This window comes from Manacus candei, unplaced genomic scaffold, assembly GCF_025592945.1.
Source record: "Manacus candei isolate 608988 ecotype Guabito, Panama unplaced genomic scaffold, ASM2559294v1 h1tg000047l, whole genome shotgun sequence".
NCBI lineage: Eukaryota > Metazoa > Chordata > Aves > Passeriformes > Pipridae > Manacus > Manacus candei.
The window spans coordinates 11799180-11820176 of NW_026138095.1; positions in this window are offsets into that span (position 1 = coordinate 11799180).

A 20997-nucleotide genomic window follows, 5' to 3' on the forward strand; every position below is an offset into this window, starting at 1 on the left:
CTGTTTGTAAGGTGATGAGGGCTGTGTTAAATACTATTTGGAGCAAAGAAATAATTTTTTTTCAAGTTTCTCTGAATCACAGAATATGCCGAGCTGGATCGAGCCCAACTCCTGGCCCAGCACAGGCCTATCCCCAAGAGTCACCCCCTGTGCCCCAGAGGATCAACCAAACCCTCCTGGAGCTCTGGCAGCCTTGGGGCTGTGCCCACTGCCCTGGGGAGCCTGGGCAGTGCCCAACCAGCCTCTGGGGGAAGAACCTTTGGCTGAGATCCAACCTGAGCCTGCCCTGACACAACTCCAGGCCATTCCCTGGGGTCCTGTCGCTGGTCACCACTGAGAAAAGATCAGTGCTGGACCTGAACAGGGTTGAACACCCTGGAATAATCCCTGGAAGTGGTACAGTGTGGCCCCTGTCTTAGCTAATGACAAACCTCTCTGTGTGAGTGCATCACACAGAGACTTTTAAAAGCCAGAAGCAAGGAACGTGTGCTTTAGGAAACAGATCAGCTCACCTGTTCCTTAACTCACAGTCAGGCTCTAGAAGCTCCTGTTTCACCTTGGTGAATGCACAGGTAGGTGAGTACTAGGCTCTAGTGCCTGAACTTGCATTGTGGGCATTTGGTCAGATGGATGACAATGACAGAGAGAGCTCTGAGAGCTGCACTGTGCTGCTGACCTGAGACAGACTGTTCTCAAGGCCCTGGATGTTTACTGCAGGGTGCTGGTGCTCTGTGTCTGATCAGGCAGCTGGCACTGGGCACCCTTTGGATTTTGCACAGATGTCAGCTGAGGGATTTTGTATAGCACAGGCCTCCTCCAGCTCCCTGAGCTAGCTTATTGGTTAGCAAAGGTTTCAACCTTTAGGAAGGTTAATAATAAAAATCATGAAGTCTTGAAGAAGTAGTAGCAGCCACGGAGCAGGAGTGTTTTGCCATTGCCTTTTCCCCACAGTTCATCACTCAGAAATGTCCCCCTGGGCTCACCCTAGATCCCATCCTGGCTCTGCCAGGCGTATCCACACATCCCATTCTTGTGCAAGGGAAGGAAGTAGCAATAGTGTTAGTTCTGCAGCACTGCAGGCAGGACAATAAAGAGGGATGTCATCCCTCTTTGGGATGCTGTGGTGGTAGTCTGAGCCCATCAGGTGCGTTACCCTCCAGGAGACATCTCCTGCGACAAGGTTAGACTCCAGCTACATCACTGGCAGCCTTATGTTCCTGTGGTGGTCACCATGTGCCACCATATTGACCCAGAGTCATTCAGATTCACTTTTCAGGTTCTCAATTCTGATATTTTCATAGAATCACAGAGTGGTCTGGACTGGAAGAGACCTTAAACCTTGTTCCAGCTCCCTGTCATGGACGGAGACACCTTCCACTAGCCCAGATGGCTCCAAGCCCTGTCCAACCTGGCCTTGGACACTTCCAGGGATGGGGCAGCCACAGCTTCTCTGGGCAACCTGTGCCAGGGCCTCACCACCCTCACAGGGAAGGATTTCTTCCTAATATCTAATCTAAATCTACCCTCCTTCAGGTTAAAACCATTTCCCCTTGTCCTGTCATTCCAGGCCCTTGTTGCTCTCCAGCTCTCCTGGAGCCCATTTAGGCACTGGAAGGTGTTCTAAAGTCTCCTTGGAGCTTTCTCTTCTCCAAGAATTTTCTGTGTTTATCTTCTCTCACTACCACATGATGACTACATGCAATGCTGTACATGGTAGAAACTCTCCACATTAGCTTCTGGGTGCTACTAGAATATAATAAATTACCTTACAGAGGTCACACCAGCCTGCCTGTGCTCACAGTGCAGCATGAGGGAGTCCTTCTCCTGGGAAAGGCCTTGGGTGCCAAGTGGTGTGCCATGGACGTGGACGCACAAGCAGTGAATCAATTCTTGAGCAGTTAATTTTAGGATTAGTTATTTCAGAATCACATAATTTGTGAGTTTGATTCTGTCCCAGATATTTTCAGCCTATTTAAGGACTGACAGAGAGGTGGATTCTGGGGGGATCTGGGGAATAACCCAGTTCCTGATCACCATTTCCTCTGCTATTTTTCATGAATTAAAGCTTCTTTTTATGAAAAATGAAGGAGAAATCACTCCTTTTCAAAACTCGAGGGGCTGGGGCTGAGGCCAGAGCTGAGCTACTCCCCTTAGAACAGCCCCTATCCCTCATCATCCACCCCAGGCTGGAGGCCAGGAGCTGCCCTGGATCAGGAGAGCTGCCATTTCCCATCACTGTGCTCTTTGCTGCTGTCTAAGGCCTCATGGCCTATGGGCAGCTTGGAGCAGATATCAACACTGAAAATTGGGAGGCTGGGAAGGAGACCCTGTCCTAAAACTCCTGGGGGTGCAAACAGCTGGCAAACCTCAGTGTGAGCATGGGGATCACACTGTGACCAAACACTGGGTGAGTTTGCCTTGAGTGAAGATTTTACAGTGTCATATTCAAACAGTTCTGTTCACTGGGTCTTGGCACTGACCCCACGAAGGGGTTGCACAAGAAGCTGCATGGAATAGCTCCTCAGTGAAGGGGGGATCCAGGCTTGTGGCAGGTTTCCTTGGTTTGTTTTCTGTTCACTGGGGAAGTCCCCATCCAGGCACTCCTCCTGCCCTGCAGCTCCTCTCATGGAGGTTTAAGTGGTGAGCAGGTCACTTCTCCAGGGCATGGCAGGAATGTGCAGATCTGTGGGAAACAGCCTGCAGTGCTGCTGCCCTCAGTGCCGTCATGGGGTGAGGCTTTCTGCATCTCTGAGGAGGCAGAAGGGAGTTCAGTGAGGGGAATCATCCAACAGGGATATGATCTGCAAGGCAAACCATGAGATAATAGCAGTGGTGCAGCACAGGAGGGTCTCAGGGGAGCAAAGGCCTCTTGGTGTTCTGAGTATAGGGACAGAGTGGTCAGAGTTGCCTTCTGCCTTGCCAAACATGACATGGCTCTGAGGACCACGCAGGAATCCTGTGGAGCTTGTACACAGCAGGACTTCATCAGCATTTGCAGCAAGCCAGTGCAAATGTTCATGGGATATTTACACCCAGAAATCCAGAGCTTCTTTTACTGTCTAAACACTAAACACCAGCCTTGAAACACATGAAGTCTACATTTAGTGAGATGGTTTTATCAGCAACATTCCTGCAAGCAGAAGCCCAGAAATACAAACACACCACAACAAACATGTGAAGAATTTGATAAGGCTGAACTGCATCTCTGAACATCTCTTTCCTGGTTTTTCTCTCTGTGTATGTAAAGTTTTACGGTGGGTCATGATGGCTTAAGAGACACTGCACATACGTTAGAGCTAAATGTATTTACTTCCACTTCAACCTCCAATAGAGCAAATAGGAAGACAGGGGTGGATTTGATGGATCCAGTATCTGAGGAAGTGTAAGCCCTGCTCATTCCCAGCTCAGTGCATGCAGGAGTGGCACAGGGGAAAACCTGAGAAGGGGGAAAGTGAAAGTTAGATGCCTGGCCCATGCTGGCAGGGAAGAACTGTGCAGAACATTAAACTGCATCATAGCAACCCAAGCAGAACCCAGCCTCTTGGAAGTGTCACAGAATCACAGAATATGCTGAGTTGGAAGGGACCCACAAGGATCATCCAGTCCAACCCTCAGCCCTGCACAGGCCCATCCCCAGGAGTCACCCCCTGTGCCCCAGAGGATCAGCCAAACCCTCCTGGAGCTCTGGCAGCCTTGGGGCTGTGCCCACTGCCCTGGGGAGCCTGGGCAGTGCCCAACCAGCCTCTGGGGGAAGAACCTTTGGCTGAGATCCAACCTGAGCCTGCCCTGACACAGCTCCAGCCATTCCCTGGCTGCTGTCCCTGGTCCCCCCAGAGCAGAGCTCAGTCCCTGCCCCTCCTCTGCCCCTGCCCAGGAAGGTGGAACTGCAGCTGAACACACCAAGTGCCCTCAGTGTCCTCACACGCCTTCAAAACAAGGCCCTTCCCCATCTTCATTACCCTCCTTTGGACACTCTCTAATGGCTCAATCTCTTCCTTCCATTGTGTCCCCCAAACTGCCCCAATGTTGAGGTGAGGCCACCCCAGGGCAGAGCAGAGCGGGACAATCCCCTCCCTGGCGATGCTGGGTCTGACGCCCTCAGGGCAGAGTTGGCCCTCCTGGCTGCCAGGGCACTGCTGACTCAGGGCCAACTGGCACCCACCAGGACCCGCAGGACCCTTTTCCAGCACTACTTTCCAGCATCTCATTCCCCAGTCTGTCCGTACATCCCAGGGGCAGAATCCGGCACTTTCCCCTTGTCCAAATACATATGGTTGGTGTTGTTCAAGCAGACGTTTCTAAATGTTAGAAGCAAAGTGCACGTTGAGGTATTGTGGCTAATCCTACACAGGCCACATCTCAACCCTGTAGGTTTGCCTCCAGTCCTGCTGCCATAGGCTCTGTATCCAAACTGTTGGTCGAGCAGGACTGTCTCGGGTGGTGCTGGAGGCCTCTGCTCAGACACCAGGCTCAGCCCTGGAGCCCTGCATTCTTCATGTGACACAGACGCGCTCCATCTCCTTTTTGCCTTTTCTTTTTAGGTTGCTGAAGTGCATTTGGAGGACAGCAGTGGCACCGAGCAGAGGGAGAGGTGTCAGTCCCTGTGTTAGATCCCAGAGCAGGGCTCAGAAAGTGTTTGTTTTCCTCCAGTGAGTGGCTGATCCGAGTTCTGGTATTCCTGGTGCACACCTTGACACAAAGCTCACTTCTGGAAAGTTAGAAAGAACCATGATCCAGCAATTTACTTGAAATGTGGAGACCCGAGATGTCAAAGGGGGTTGCTAAGACCTGGACAGCAAATTTTTCAGTTTAGGAATTTTCCAGCCAAACAAATAGTTTTGTTGGAATATGAACTGCTAAAGCCAACTGTTTCTCAGCGAGATAAAGTTTTTCCTCACTTCTAAAAATAATTTTTTATTTTAATGGTTTTGTTCATTTTTTCCTGAGAAGAAGTTAAAAATATTAAAAAATAAAAATATTTTAGAATTATCCAATTATCTCCCCCAGCAGGACAGACTCAAAATAATCTGTAGTGTCTGTGGGCACTGCACTGGCTGCCCAGGGGATGGGGGAGCAGGGTAAGGGGAGGTGAGGAGCAAGGTAAGGGGTGAAGGGCAACCTGTCTGGGTGTGCTGCTCCATTACCTCCTCCTGCAGCTGCAGGAGTGGGAGAAAGGCAGCACCCAAGGGTTTTTGCCCAGTGTGGTCCATCGTCAGGGCAGGGACAGTGTGAATTGCTGTGTTGTGGCCCCAAGAACAGTGGCAGCAGGTGCCAGGGACACAAGAGGTGACACATGAACACTCTACACTGCTGTGACTCAGAGTCAAGAAAGGGAACATGTGAGATGATGCTATGAGTGGCATGACCTGGCTGCACAAAAAGGGCTCAGGTACCTCACCTGAACAGCCACTGCCCCAGGGGCAAGGATCCATCCACATGGGAAGGGAAACATCAGTTTAGATCTCAAGTCTCCCTGTGCAGGACACTTCAACAACCCCACCATGTGTCTGAGACCATTCTCCAAACCCTCCTGGAGCTCTGGCAGCCTTGGACTGTGCCCACTGCCCTGGGGAGCCTGGGCAGTGCCCAACCACCCGCCGGGGGAAGAACCTTTTGCTGACATCCAACCTGACCCTGCCCTGACACAGCTCCAGATGTTTCCTTGGGTTCTGTCACTGGTCACAGAGAGCAGAGATGAAGCTGCCCCTCACGAGGAAGATGTAGACCCCAGTGAGGTCTGACCTCAGTCTCCTCTTCTCCAGCTGAACACACCAAGTGCCCTCAGTGTCCTCACACACCTTCAAATCAAGGCCCTTCCCCATCCTCCTTCCCTCCTTTGGATACTCTCTAATGGCTCAATCCCTTCCTTCCATTGTGTCCCCCCAAACTGCCCCAATGTTGAGGTGAGGCCACCCCAGGGCAGAGCAGAGTGGGACAATCCCCTCCCTGGCCCGGCCGGCCATGCTGGGCCTGATGCCCCCAGGACAGGGTTGGCCCTCCTGGCTACCAGGGCACTGCTGACTCAGGGCCAACTGGCCATCAATCAGGACTCCCAGATCTCTTTCCACAGCACTTGTCTCCAGCCTCTTGTTCCCAGTCTGTCTATACATCCCAGGGGTTGCCCCATTCCAGGTGCAACTTGGTACTTGTCTTTGTTAAACTTCAAATGGTTGGTAGAATCAACCAAGTCCCACCTGGGTCTTTATGTGTGAGCATGTGTAGGGGGAAGCGAGTCTGAGCCTCATCCAGGCTACGTTGGTCTCTGGACAGAAAACAAGGAGGCTTCTCCTCAGGCATCTGCTCCACAGATCTCCAGTGTCTTGCAAGGAAGTTCCCATGTGCTACCATGGTAGTCCAGTGCAATGAATTTAATATTTATAGGCAGGGAGAAATGGAACATGACCTGTAGTGTGCATAGCCTTCAATTTATGTGTTGGCAGCAGTGGTTGATGGGAGATGTGCTCTAGGGCTCAGAAGTGTGTCTAAGCTTTGTAAATACAATCAGTTCAGGCTAAGCAAGGGAACAATGTGGAATATTTTGAGGCCAAATTTCACTTCAGAAAAAAACACCATTTAGCCAGTGGTGCTTGAGTGTGTTGTGAAACATGTGTCTGCGGGGTCACAACGTGACCTCCTGGCTCAGACAGTAAGGGCCCCGGCACACTCACTGCACATTAAAATGTTGCATATGCTCTGAGTGCAAAAAGATTGTACACAGTGCCTGCAAGAAGCCTTTCTGAAAGACTTTTGCCTCAGCTGGTGGTCTTGCAGCCTCGACACTGGATGTCTGGCTCATGCTCTCTATTTTTCAAAAACAATAATCATAATCCATATAAAACTGTCATATTGGTTCAACATGTACGTCACCAGAGCCCTGCCTAATTTATCAAAGATTTAGTGTTCAGTTGAACAAAGTCTCATTTCTGTAAGCAGATGCAGTTTGCTGGATTGTCCTGTCATCACCCACTGTTCCCACTGGAAAGATGCATCATATCAGCAACTTCAAAAAGTCCAGAAAAATGGACATTTTAAAACAGCAATGTAAACACTTATTGAATGTTTCATGTTAGTCTTGAATTAAATAGAGAGTTCAAGGACTAAAGCTGCTTGTGTCAAAGTGGGTTTGCAGCCCTACAGCCACCAGTGGATGGATGGTCACAGTGGGGATGGGGCATTGCATAGCAGCCACACCACTAGAAAAGAGACCACAAGCTGCTCAGGGAAGATCAAATGCAGAGGTGGTAGCTGGGATTGTCTGTTCAAAGGTGTGGCACACAGCACAGCCCTGCCCTGTCTGGATGCCCGCAGGACCATTTCCATGTGTAGTGGCAGCATGTCAGGCTTTGGTAGGAATAGTTGGGCATAGGAGATGATGAAAGAGCCACAATGGTGAGTGGAGAAGGCAGGGGTGGAAGCATACAGCAGAAGGGAGGGCCTCACCTACAATACTGGGGCAGTTTGGGGCACCATAATATAAGGAAGATCTGAAGCCATTAAAGAGTGTCCAAAGGAGGGTAATGAAGATGGGGAAGGGCCTTGATTTTTAGGCATGTGAGGACACTGAGGGCACTTGGTGTGTTCAGCTGGACAAGAGGAGACTGAGGGGAGACCTCACTGCAGTTCCACCTTCCTGGGCAGGGGCAGAGGAGGGGCAGGGACTGAGCTCTGCTCTGGGGGGACCAGGGACAGCAGCCAGGGAAAGGCTGGAGCTGTGTCAGGGCAGGCTCAGGTTGGATCTCAGCCAGAGGTTCTTCCCCCAGAGGCTGGTTGGGCACTGCCCAGGCTCCCCAGGGCAGTGGGCACAGCCCCAAGGCTGCCAGAGCTCCAGGAGGGTTTGGCTGATCCTCTGGGGCACAGGGGGTGACTCCTGGGGATGGGCCTGTGCAGGGCTGAGGGTTGGACTGGAAGATCCTTGTGGGTCCCTTCCAGCTCAGCACATTCTGGGATTTCGGGATTCTGGGATTCTGTGGTGGTAAGGGCTGGGTTTGCACAGTCTCTGAGCCCAGGCAGCAGGGCTGGGTGTGCCCACAGTCCGTCCCAGGCAATGCACATGGGGATAGCTTTATGTCCCACCTGCAAAGTGACAAAGTGACACAGGGATCTTTGGGACTTTCTTCCTGGCCAGTGCACCCTCCCTATGGGCACTCTGTGTGAAATCTCTCAGAAGTGGAGCACACTGTAAGGCAGGACAGAGGGACACAGTGTCTGAGCTGCAGCCAGGGACAGGCTGTGGGGGGAATGGGCAGAGCAGGTGGAGTGAGGTAGATGAGAAAGCAGATGGCAAAATCCCTGCTGGTGCAGGGTAGGGAGAGGGGTGTGAGACAGTCCTGGCACACAGAGTGTGGAGGAGATGGTATCATATACAATGCACTATTCCCACTTCCTTATACAGTAAATTGGTAACTTTTTTGTGTTAAATCAGATTTTATCACTGAATCAGTCTTGCACTTTTCTATTCTTGTTCTCCACAAATGACCTTTTTTAGTTCTCCTCAGCTCTTTCCTGATGGGACTCATTAGGAACTTGTGCTAACTCTTACAAGCAATCACTTTCACTCAGCATCTGGAGATTTTTTTCAGACAATGCTCTGTTGAAACAGTCCCTGCAGCTTTCCTCTGCTGTGCTTAGTATCACAGCCCCTCCTGGCCCATGTGCCTGCATCCCACAAATATGGTTGATGTGAGCTGAATCTTTTCCCTCCCTGTTTCTGGTGAGATGAGAGTATCATCAAGCATCTCCTTGCATACATAGTTGCAGAAGCACAACTTGAATTTTCAGAAATTCTTTGAGAGCTTTTCTGATGTATTTTGACCATAAGCCCCACGTAAACCTCGAAGTAGAACAATGTGGTAAACAAACAATTCCTCCATCCTTCAAAAACTCTCAACATTTTGTACCTGATGTGGTTGAATTCTTCATAAAGGCTTTAGCACTGGTGAGTGCCAATCACATCTTTGATGTCAGAGTATAGGCTTTGCACATGTATTTGACCTTGCAGGGTGTTTATACATTTCCTGCATGTAAAAGCTGACTGGTGTTTGCTCTTTTCTTTTGCTGTGTGTGTCACATAATTAGCAGCTTCATCTATGTTGTGTGGAATTATTCTGTCACACAGTTTTCTCAGCAAACCAGAGTCATATAAAGGAAGATTGTTCTCATTTGTAGATTTATTCTGTATTTCTGACAGTTTAAGAGCTCTCTTGCGTGGGTACCCCATGGCTGTGTTTTTTGAAAATACCCCTGACTTTCTGCAAATATTCTGTGTCCATGGATGGAAATTCTTCTAGCGAAGCAGCCAAGGATACAGACCCAGCAGACAGGGAAAATGAAGCAGGCAATAGGGAATTCTAAAGTCTTCCCATGCAAAGTGTCAGTAATTAATTGTCTGTGGTGTGATCCTTCACAAATGCCAGCCTTTGTTCACTGTTCCCCAGACTGATTTGAGACTTTGTCCTTACCAGTTCCTATTCTCTTCCAGAGGTCACCTTGGTGTCTGCTTCTCTCCCTGCTCATCCAAAGTGGAGCAGCCAGAATCTGGACCGGCCCCTCCAGGCACGGTGATGAATGGTGGGATCAAACAGGATCGCTCTGACCATAAAGGTGAACCAGGTGGAAATGAAGAGGAAAAGGCACTCAAGGAAAAATCTACCAGTGAAGTGAGAGATGGCACCAAGCTCCAGCCCCCGCCCTTTGCGGAGCGGAAGAATGGTGAGTTCCTCACCTGGTGGTGTCAAGAGAGGGGAATGGAGATTGGATCAGTGCTGGTTTAACATGTGCTGGGTTTGTGGTTCATCATTATTCTTATGCGTGGTGCTTTTGAGGATGTTTCTGATGGCATCATTTTCAGATTTAATGGAACTGTATACTCCTGATCTCAGTATTCCTGGGTCAGCCATAAATGCTGTTGTCACACTTGAGGCAGTTACTATATTCTTTGTGATCCAAGTGTTTGGCATAATTTTGGCTGAAATGTGGAATTTCAAGGTCTTAGGAAGACTGGTGTTCTGACTGTAGCAATGGGATTGCTGGGGAATTAGAGTGATGTGAAGTTGATCAGTGGAGAAGAAATGGAAAGGGTATTTGATTTGCCAGGGCACCGATAGACTGCTCTGCTCTCACTGGGCACTGGGTGTTTCAGATAACCTTGTCCTCAGCAAAATTGCTTCAGATTGACATAACAGAGATCAGAATTTTGTCCAGGCCTCTGCAAGGGTCATTTGTCTGGTCATGGGTCCAGCAGCTACTCCTGCTGGCAGATATTGCTCCAAGTTTCATTGGAGGTCTGTCACTGGAAAGCCGATGGGCAGAAAACCCCCAGTTCAGCCTGTGCAAAGCACACTTAGGCTGAGGAGTTGTTTGCCATTTCTTTCAGGCAACTGTATAATACATGAAATGAAAAAAATTCCTTTTGTACACTCTAAGGCTTTCGACATTAAGTCCTCAAAATATCATGCAATGTGAAAGTGCAGCCTCAAGGCACTATTTTTGCTTTGTGTCTTTGATTGTTTGCATTATTGTACAGGACTCAATTTTTCTCAATCACTATAAATCAGAAATAATCCAAATGATGTCATCATGGCAATGTACTGGTGTCAGACTGGAGTAACACAGCAGAGAGCCAGACCTAGGGCCTGCCCACAGTCAGACTCAGTCATACCGGTGAGGGCTATTCTTTCCTACAGTCCCAAATATCAAAGAGTACCTAAGATAATATAGTAACAACAGGAAAGATGACGTGGACTTGTAAAGGGACAAACTGTTCGCTGCTGCTAAAAAAAAAATCACATTTTCTCTGTAGCTTTCACATTGCTTTTTGTATCCATTTTTCACCTGGTTTTTGTTATGGGAAGGCAAAGGAGGAAACATCACCACGTGCCCACAGGCATGGCGGCTTCCAGCACTGTTCCCTAAGCCCTGCAGCAGTACCAGCACCTGCCTGGCAGCTGACCCTCTGCCAGGAGTTTGTGTCCCCTGGGGCTTAGGCCTGGTGGCCCACCAGCACGTGGCTCCACCCCTGCAGTCTCTCCACCCTGGGCTGTTTGCCCTCTCTAAGTAAGAAGAGCCCCCTCCTCAGCCTGGGCATCCCTCCAGCCCCTTGCTCTGCTCCGTTTGCCTCCTCTCCCTTTCTTTAGCACATTCAGACAGCACAGGGGCTCAGCTATTCCTGCCATCCCGTGTGGGAGCAGCCGGCTCCCTTCATCTCACATCATTCTGGGAGCTGGCAGGGCCGCCCAGTGTCACACACGTCATGTGGCACCCAGGACTGCCTTTGATGTCCCATTCTGTGGTGTGACAGCTCCCACAGGGCCCGTGGAGCCTGAGGAGCACCCGGCTTGGAGGGAAGAGGGAAGGGGACATCCCGTGGTCCCCCAGGCTGCCCCCACAGCTGTCACCTCCCTTTGCCCTGCAGGACATGCAGAGCCCTGTAGCTGATTTGTCCCTGCCCAGAGCAGAGCCTCCCTGTGCCCCTCAGTGCCATTTACTGGAGTGTCACAGCAATGACCTTCTACCCTGTCCCTCGGTGGGGGGTCAGTAGTTGGAATTGACTTGAGGAAAAAAACAAGACATCAGTGTCTCCTCATATGCCACCCCCATGAAGGGCAGCCACAGGGGTGTATTCAGCACTCCCACCTTCATCCCACACACACGAGGGAGAGCAGCAGGAGGGAGCAGGGACCCACCATCCAAGATCGTGCCACTGAAGGAGACAGTGCCTAGGAATGAGCTGGGTGAAAGGGATGAAGCTTTTAGGACTCTCCCAGGGCATGTAAGGAGAAGCAAATGCAAGATGCGTGACCCCCCCACTCCTCCTGCCCTGTTGCATCCCACCTCCTGAGGGTACAGGTGTGCACACCTCAGCCAGGCAGGACCTGCCCCTTGCTCTGTGCTCCATCCACCTGTGGGCGGGTGATCTGTGGTGGTTTGGTGAACATTGCACAGACACCCATCTGTCAAGGGCACAGCTCCTCAGCAAGGACTAGTTCCTGCCCAGGTCTCAACTTTCAAACTGCCGTCTTTATTTGACTTAACTTTGATTTAATAAAAACAGTCTAGCTAGAATATTTTTAAATAGGAAAATAGTCTTTTTAACTCCAGTATTACTAAAAAATGGCTGAGGGGATTTCATTTAAATTTGTGAAAATAAATCACCTTTGAGCAACCAGAAAGCCCATTTGGCAGGACCTACAAAGTCCCAGGACTGGATGCATAGGTCCAGGAAAATGGAGACTGTTACCTCTACAACAAGCAGGAATCACAACCTCTGCTTGCCCAGCCCCTGGGCTTGTACCCCCAGCCCCTGGCCCTGACCTGCCCCAGGATATAACACTGTCAGGCTGCCCTTTTACCATGACTGTGCCCAATCCACAGCCCATGGTGTTTATACACGCAGTGACATCATCTCCTCCCAAATTCTGGTCCACACTGGCCTGAGCCAGGCTGAGCTGTGAACTCTGTCTCAGAAGAGCCTCAGAAGAGGCAAATATGACTCTGGATCTTCTTAAAGTCACTAGTGATGTTTGGTTTAGAGGTGAGGTCTAGCCCCCCCCAGCCTGCTCATTGTGCATCTTTGCTGGGCACAGGATACGTGGGCTCTGGCATTCTGCCTTGCCAGAGGCACTTTGATCTCAGTGCAGTGACTTCACCATCTCCAACTCTCCTCACTGCATTTCATCTCTCCACGCAGTGAGACTGTTGAGGTGCAAGGTCAGTGCATGGCATCCTCAGAGTGAGGATACACTGTATTCTGCCTACACCTCTGTTCCTCCCAAGGTTGGTTACACGCAAAGGCAGACTCAAAAGCAGTAAGATAATTCTTGGTGCAGTGGGAACACAGGCCCCTGCAAGGGGTCCCCAGCAACCACCTCCCTGGAGTGCTGGAGCCTTCAGTTTGTGAACCATGAGGGACAGTGTCTGCACTGCACAACGTGAACCACAGTCCCGTTGTGCAGGTACCAGAGGTCATCACACCCCAATCCAAAGGTGCTTAGTACATCATCCCTCACAGGCTCACTCATCTACAGGCTCAGCACTCTCTAACCTCCAGTTTGGGGATCAGATCCATAAGCTGCTTTTCCCTCTCAGATTCACCTGAAACCCTCTCCGATGTTGACACCAGGGCCAGTGGTTACACTCTGAAGCAGCGTCAATGCTCCCAGGATCAGTTTCTTCAGCTAGTAACAGCTTTCATCCCATCACAGCTCATCCAGCTCATCTTCCCTCATCCCATGCCATTACACTGCACACCTGTACTTTATCTGTGTCAGCTGTGCCCAGTCACCCTCTGGGGGAAGAACATTTTTCTAAGATACAACCTAAAGCACAACTTCAGGGCTCAGTCCACTCTGGAGGGTCCCATTTCTCTCCAGTGACTATCGGAGTTTAGATGCCCAGCTCTGACCCAGACACCCTTTAGAAAAGAGTTTGATTTTACCCATTTGCCTCCACCCACGTGTCTCCAAGTCTGGGTGTCAGAGCTCTGGCTGCAGGTGAAGGCTCTGGTCTGCGGAGCCACTGAATGAGGCCACTGCAGGTGGGAGAGCTGAAGGGCTCCCCTGTGCCCACACCACTCCAGCAGCGTGTTTGCAAACTCCTCATAATGTTTCCACATAGGTTTCCCATTTTTGATTTTGGAAAATAATGTAGTTAAACTCTTCTGTTTATTTGTGTAGTGAAACAGACCTTCTGACCACCGGCCCCTTTAGCCCCCTGCAACAAAGGGGAGGATTTTCCAGTGCCCATCTGGTTTGTGTTTAATGTAATGTGCAGAAAGGTTGCACATTTTCAGGGCCCGTGTTCATAAGTAGTAGATTGTACAACAGTTTATTACACAAATGGAGCTTTATATTGCTGGGCTTTGTTGAGCTGCCAGTTGGGATAAAAAAAAAAGTAACGTGCTTCATAGACCCTATCAAGGAAAATTAGAAAGCATTAAATTCTGCTCAGACTATCCATCACTGGTGAGCTGGTAATCAAATCCAGAGAGGCTGGTCAGAGGTCAAGACTTTCTTGTTCTTGGTGTTTCTGAATCAATAACTACAATGAAATACACGTAAGTGAAACCAAAAAAAGAGAAGGCATGTCTGACCTAGAAGTCATCACAACATCACAGCAGAGAAGCCAGAAGAGACCAGATACCTACAGGTTTTGGGGAGAAAACCCCACAGTCTCAACTCAATTCTTGTGGTGAGCATGTGTTTTAGTTTAATTCTGTATTGGAATGGTTATTAAATTACTATCTAGTCCTAAGCAAAATCTAGCCCTTATTCCACACAGCTAGGTAAGAGGTGTATCTACAGGAAGACTTTCCAGATTACCTTTGGATCCAAATCAAATAAATATTGCAAACACTGTATTGAACCCAGGTGATACCTAATCCACAATGAAATATCAGCCTGCAGCCTTGGACTGCAAAGCCCAGCTTTAATGCCACTTAAATCAGAATGTAAGAACTAAAAGAATTCCAGGAATCCAGTGATATAAACTGTATTTTTAGAGCCGTGAGTGACTTGTGAGAGTGAAACAGTGCAGTGACTAAAGATAGCACAAGCAAGGTTTTCCATGATTTATCGCAGGAGCGCTCACAGTAAGTTAAAATCACTGAATGTTGTGATAGCAGCACCTACATGTTGGCACGTTTTCAAGACAAGTCATTCATAACATATTTGTCACAGATGAAAATTTCTATAACAGAGCTCTGAGTTGCATCTCACTTGCACAAGCACCACACACATCACTTTTCTATTAAAACACCGAGAGGTTCATTTGTTCCCAAGGCTGTATTTTTTTCTTTAAGACAGCTGGAGGGAACCCATTTGCCTGCATGTCTCAAGCCTCTCCCAAGCTTTCAGTCTGACTGAGCAATCAAAGCAGTGGTGGCAGAAGACAAAGACCCTCCCTTGGACCCAGCTGTGGCCCCACTCCATTCCCTGCTGGCCATCTGGAGTTATCATTTTAATAGGAATTCATTGTGTGACCCGTCATTCCTCCTTGGGGCTCTGTGTTCCTTTGTGCACCAAGAGGTTGGGTAGGACCTTTCTTTGCTAAGCAAAATGCCTACAGGGGTTATTTTAAGGATAAAGTCATGGCAAACATTTCCTGACACCTCATGATCAGCATTGCTCTTGGCTCCTGGCCCTCGCTAGTTGCAAGTTTGCAGGCACTGGTTTGTTGAGAGGGGGCTACACTGCAGAACTGTTTTCTCCCAGTTTCTGATGTGCTGGGATGCATTCAGACAGAAACAGCAGAGAACCTGCAGAGGACTCCTCTCATGGACAGATTGGTCTTTGCCTTCTTCAGCCACCTCCTGGGTAGCCTGAGAGTCACCTTGAATCTCATTTTCACAGAATCACCAAATGGTTTGGGTTGGAAGAGACCTTAAAGACTATCTCTTCCCAACCCATGCCACAGGTAGGGACACCTTCAACTAGACCACATTGCTCCAAGTCCCATCCAACCTGGCCTTGGACCCTTCCAGGGATGGGGCAGCCACAGCTTCTCTGGGCAACCTGTGCCAGGGCCTCACCCCCATCACAGGGAAGAATTTGCTTGTGTGTCAAGTCCTAAGTTCACCTTCCAGAACAGAAACCCACTGGCTGTGCTAGGCCCTGGCCAAGCTCCCCAGGCAGGGTTTCCTTCTCTGCTGGATAGGGACATCACCTGCAGGATGAGGAATGTAGCTGAGAGACTGGAATCGTTTCCTCTCTTCCTCATCCATTGACTAGTCCTGCTCTCAGTCCCATGATGTCCCTGCCCAGCTGCCTGGTCTCTGATCAAAACCAAGGCTATGCCCAACCCTGTGTAATCACCTCCACAACCCTCCCATGGAGGGATATGTGTGAGTCATGCCCATTTGTTTTTCAGGTATATTATGGCTCAAAGCTGCTTTGGTGTCCTCTTTCAGAAATCAAATAGAAACAGGGAGAGTTATTTGTTATGATCCTTCTTGTTGTTCCATCTCCATGTGCTTTCAAGCAAGTCCTCCAACATTCTCGTGAGTGACCCCATCCTGCTGGGAGGTCACTGCAGCCTGAGCACTGCAAAATGCAGCAGAACAGAGGTCCTATTATTGGCAATGAGTCTGTTCTTGGGCTGGGGCTGAGAGTCCCACTGCTCCAGACCATTACTCAGCACCCAGGAGGACTGAACCCCCAGGCTGGTTCTCCTCAGCTCACCGTCCATGCAGCCTTAGCACTCCCTATCCAGGCTCTGCCTGTTTTCCTTCCCTTATAACCATGCCTGTGGTTAAATAAACAGAGGGTGTCAATGATTATAAGCTTTCCTCTCCCTGCTACACTGGGAAAGAGCGCTCATAGCTCCATGAACAGTCTGAGTTTGTATTTTATCTCACTTACATTTGTGGTTATTTCTGTGTTGTTTTAATGATTTCCACATCCTCGAGACCATTGCTTGGAGCACCTGTGGTCAGGTTTTGCTCAGCATCTCCCTCTCTTTTATAGCTGCTTTTGAGAGGTAGCCAATCAAGGGTAAAGTTCAATCCAGGACACAGTTCTTAATTCATGGTCAAGCCTGATGAATGGCACGTGAATGATACCTGAACACGTGAAACTTGGGTTTGAAACTGTGATCTGTGGTATGAAACCTGCTAGCCCTGAAATGATAAAAAGAAAACATCCTCTTGCAAGAATAACACCATGTTTGCTCTGCAAGTATTTAACCTGCAGGACTCAATAGCACATTAGGCTCGTTGACACGAAAAAATCAGGAGGATTCTGGACAGAATTAGTTATTTCTGGAGATAATGGGAACATCCACAACATCGCAATGAGCAAGCATGAATGTATCCAAGTAGAGCATCTAACAGGGAATGGTGGGGAAAGACATCTATTGCTATAACTCCCTAGATAAGCTGGCCTAATAGAAAAACAGACTAACAAATGAGGCTTAAATAGCTCTTCAGGGTAATTTGTCTCTAAGCCCACCCTATCTGGGGACTTTTTGCAATCTCCAGCACTTCAGGTCTTTTAGCTGGGATGCACTTCTTTCTTCAAAAGATCCTTTCTTATGTAAAAGAAAACTCCACCTTTACGCAGAAACATCTGGGAAAGCTTCCCTGGCCTTTGAGTCATGCTTGTCATGCTCGGGTGCTTCAGTGCTCTCAGCTGGTGAGCAGCAGCCCAAAGGGGTCACAGAAGGTTGTCAACAGAAGACACACAGTCCTGTAGGGCTTCACTGCAGTCAAATGCCAAGTAGCCTTGCTCCACATCAGCAAGTTACCCCCAATACCTCATTGTCGACACTGAAAGCCTTCAAAACTGTGCTTTTGCAGTGTGGGGAAGATGTTATGATATGATGCAGCATTTAGCTGGATATCTCCAAGTTTTAGAGGTCAGGAGCATTGAAGAGACAATCATAAATGGAGGCTTCTGTCCTTGAGCAGAATGAATCTATGAAGAGACTGGAACACAAGATGTTTCCAGTTAATGCACCATCTGTGTTAGATCTGTCCATTCACAAAGAGGAAACACATTTTCACTCTGAATGACTTTTTAAATTAAGAGACACCAAGGAAAGCAAGCACGTAAGTCGTGTGTGCGTGTCTGTGTGCGCAAACGTTCGTGAGCGGGGCCGTGCACGTGTGGGCCCCGCAGGCCTCGCGCCCGGGGCTGCCCAACCTCAGCAGGTCTGCAGAGGAACGGCACAGAAACCACCTGGCACCACATGACCACACAAATCCTCATGACATCCTCCGTGGCACAGCACAGCACAAGCTCTTTTCTTAGCTGACTTCGTGGAAATTGTCAGCAATAGTGGCAGCCCGGGGTGAAGGGCCTGGGGACCGGCTGCTGCTGTGGGAAGGGCGAGTGGACTCACACCAGGGCTTCCCATGAGAAGCAGGGTGGGGTTCTGGGTACAGGGCTTCCTCAGGCAGCTGGGAGAGAACTGCCACAGGGTGCCAGGCTCCTCGAGGAGCCATGTCCACCCTCCATGGTGAGCCAGGAACTGAGGGGAATTGGGAGGAACTGGTCTCCACCTTGCTGCAGAGGGGATGGACCAGTGATTCCTGTGCCCTTCCACCACAGCACACTGGCAAAGCAATCAGGGCAGGATGCTGGCTGCTCTGGGGCTGGAAGGAGACAGTGCAGGAACTCATCATCTGTGTCACTGCTTGGTCCAGACTTGTGTGCCGACAGTGCAGCTGGAGCCACCGATCCATCCCCATCACCGACGGAGAGATGGGGAGCACTGGAGAGATGAGCCTGCCAGGCACAGAGCCTGCTCCCAGGGTAATCAGCAGCCAGGAACATCTCTGTGGGAGACCTGCTCAGAGCTGGTTATGTGGGGCTGGCTGGGACCAGTTCCTCCTTCCCTTTGACATTCCTGCCACAATGTCTCCGTCTGCCCTCACACTTCCTTGTGTGCCTGGGTGCTCTGTTTGTGTGACCAGTAAAATCTCCCTGGGGAGGGACAGGCTGCGATCGCAGCCCTTGTGCTCCATTCCCATGTTTGTTGGAGATCCTGCTTTCTCAGGGCTGGTTCTGGGCAGGCTAGAAGGGCTGGCACTTCCAGGAATCCATTTCCAGGCCCAGTGCTGCATTGCCTTCTGGTAACATCTGGCACAACATGTTTGTACAGATGTTTAGTGCCGTGGCTGCTTCCCAGTAGTTTGCTGGGGTGGTGTGTGGAGAACAGCTCCAAGGATGAGAAAAGCTGCTTCATACTGGGTTTGTGCAAAACAGCTCATATATTTTAAAATGAGAAGAGAGGAAATTCACAGCTGTGCCTCTGTTATATGTGCATTTAGGGCCAAATCAGGCCTGTTTCTGGCTTGGACATAGAGAACGCTGCAGGGAGAAGGCTGTTCCTTCAGAGGCTGCTGAGCAGCAGTAAAATCTCTCCATAGCTACTGCTGCAACCCTGGGTCTGCATGCCTTTTGTGTCCCCTGCACTTTATCTCCGAGAAGATAGAGAAAACTTCTGCTTCCTCATCCTTATTCCCCTGCCCCATTAAGTCCTGCTGCCCAGGGGCAGGCAGTGCCAGAGGCTATGAAGTGGGGACACAAGAGATCCCCGTGGTTACAGCTTCACTGGGTTTTTACAGACCCCTGGGGCTGGGGTAGGGCCTCTACTTTCCTTCCTATGTTGCCGAGGTTTGTGCTTTACAAACCCTTCTGTCCAGGCTGTGAGTCCTCAGGGAGGTGCTCAGCTCTGTGTGCCTCTCACCCACCATGACAGCTTGAGAGCTCCTGGGCTTTCTCGTGGAGGGGCACACGTGGGAAGATGGACATGGAAGACAGAAGGATAACAAGACACTGAGACATGAGCATACTGAACACCAGTGGACAGAGCAGGACACAGGAGCCTGGCTGAGCCTTGCACAGGCTGATGATTCCTGTCTGGTGTTAAAAATAGCCACAAAACTACCTCTTATGACAAACCATCATCATGGCCATGGCTGCAATTCCACACTGACCCAGCAGAACAAGCACCTCTGAACACAAAGTCAGGCTCTCTCATTATCTCCATGTTCACCATCTCCATCCTTCTCATGTTGCAGGGCTGGTTGTGGAGGTTCCAAGGATTTGTTAAACCTTCTGGAGGTGGGCAGCACCTGGAGAGTTGCAGGGGCTGGCATTGTCATTGCAGATGTCTTCAGAGGTGTAGCACACATTGCTGTTAGGAGTGAACGTTAAACACTAATCAGCTCGGGGTAATGAACTCTGCTTTGTTCCTTTTATGGGTGTTTCTCCCAAAACCACAGTCCCACAATGCTCATACCAGATGGGAAGAGCTGTTCTGGCCAGGATACAGGACAATAGACATTGTCCTTGATGGTGAGCAGTTTGGGCAAGGATGCAAGAGACTGTGTGGAAATGGTACACAAACACTGAGCAGCACTGCTGAGACAGAAGCACAACTCCCATATACCCAGGGAAGGGAAAGAGGAGAAAGACAAGGATTGGGACATAAAGGCACTGCTAACTGAGATGGCATCAGGAGGCTGGCCAGAGCTTTAGCATGCCCATGTACACCAAGCAATGAGCCTCTCTGTGAGGGGACCAAGAGCAAGGAGTCCTGGAGGACTAAACAGGCCTGGAACAGGCTGGGGACTGTTCCCAACTGGAGCAGCAGTGCCCCAGCAGCAGGAGCACAGGGCTGCCAGCACAGCTGTCGCCTGCAGCTACGAGCAGCCATGGTTTGCTGCACAGTGACAGGCATGGAGACCAAGGTGGTTGTGGATTTGTCACAGTATTACTGTCCAAATCGGTTAGAGGAGAGACTAATGTGAAGCCAGCAGGAGAAGCACTGCACGTTCTGTACTCGGCACTGCAATTGCAAACGACCAGGGCAGTGCTCAGCAGGAACGTGGTCACTGCAAAGATGTGATGAGCAGAGGAGGAATCGTAACAACGTAAACATGACAGAACCCTTCCTGATGGATGCATGTTGTCCATAAACATCATTGTCACACCAGAGATCTTGCCAGAGATTCCTGAAGGTGCTTTCAAGCATGCTGCAGCCTCATCCTGTGGTTCTTGGGGTTTCAAAATTATGACCATCTGTTTGCAATTGAGGCCCGTTTGGAAGTAGAGGAGACTGCTGCCAAGAGACTCTTTTTTTTTTCGAACCAAGTGCCTTCAGTCCTGTCAAGAAGTTCCCACCAGCAGGCATAAGAATCACAGAGATCACAGAATGGTTTGGGTTGGAAGGGACCTTAAAGTCCATCTCAATCCACCCCTGCCATGGGCAGGGACACCTTCCACTAGTCCAGGTTACTCCAAGCCCCCTCCAACCTGGCCTTGGACACTTCCAGGGACGGAGCAGCCACAGCTTCTCAGGGCAACCTGTGCCAGGGCCTCCCCACCCTCACAGGGAAGAATTTGTTCCTAATATGCCATCTAACTCTGCCCTTTGGTAGTGGGAAGCCATTCCTCTTGTCCTGTCTCTCCAGGCTCTTGTCCAAAGTCTCTCTCCAGCTCTCTTGGAGCCCCTTTAGGCACTGGAAAGAGTTCCAAGGTCTCCCTGGAGCCTTCTCTT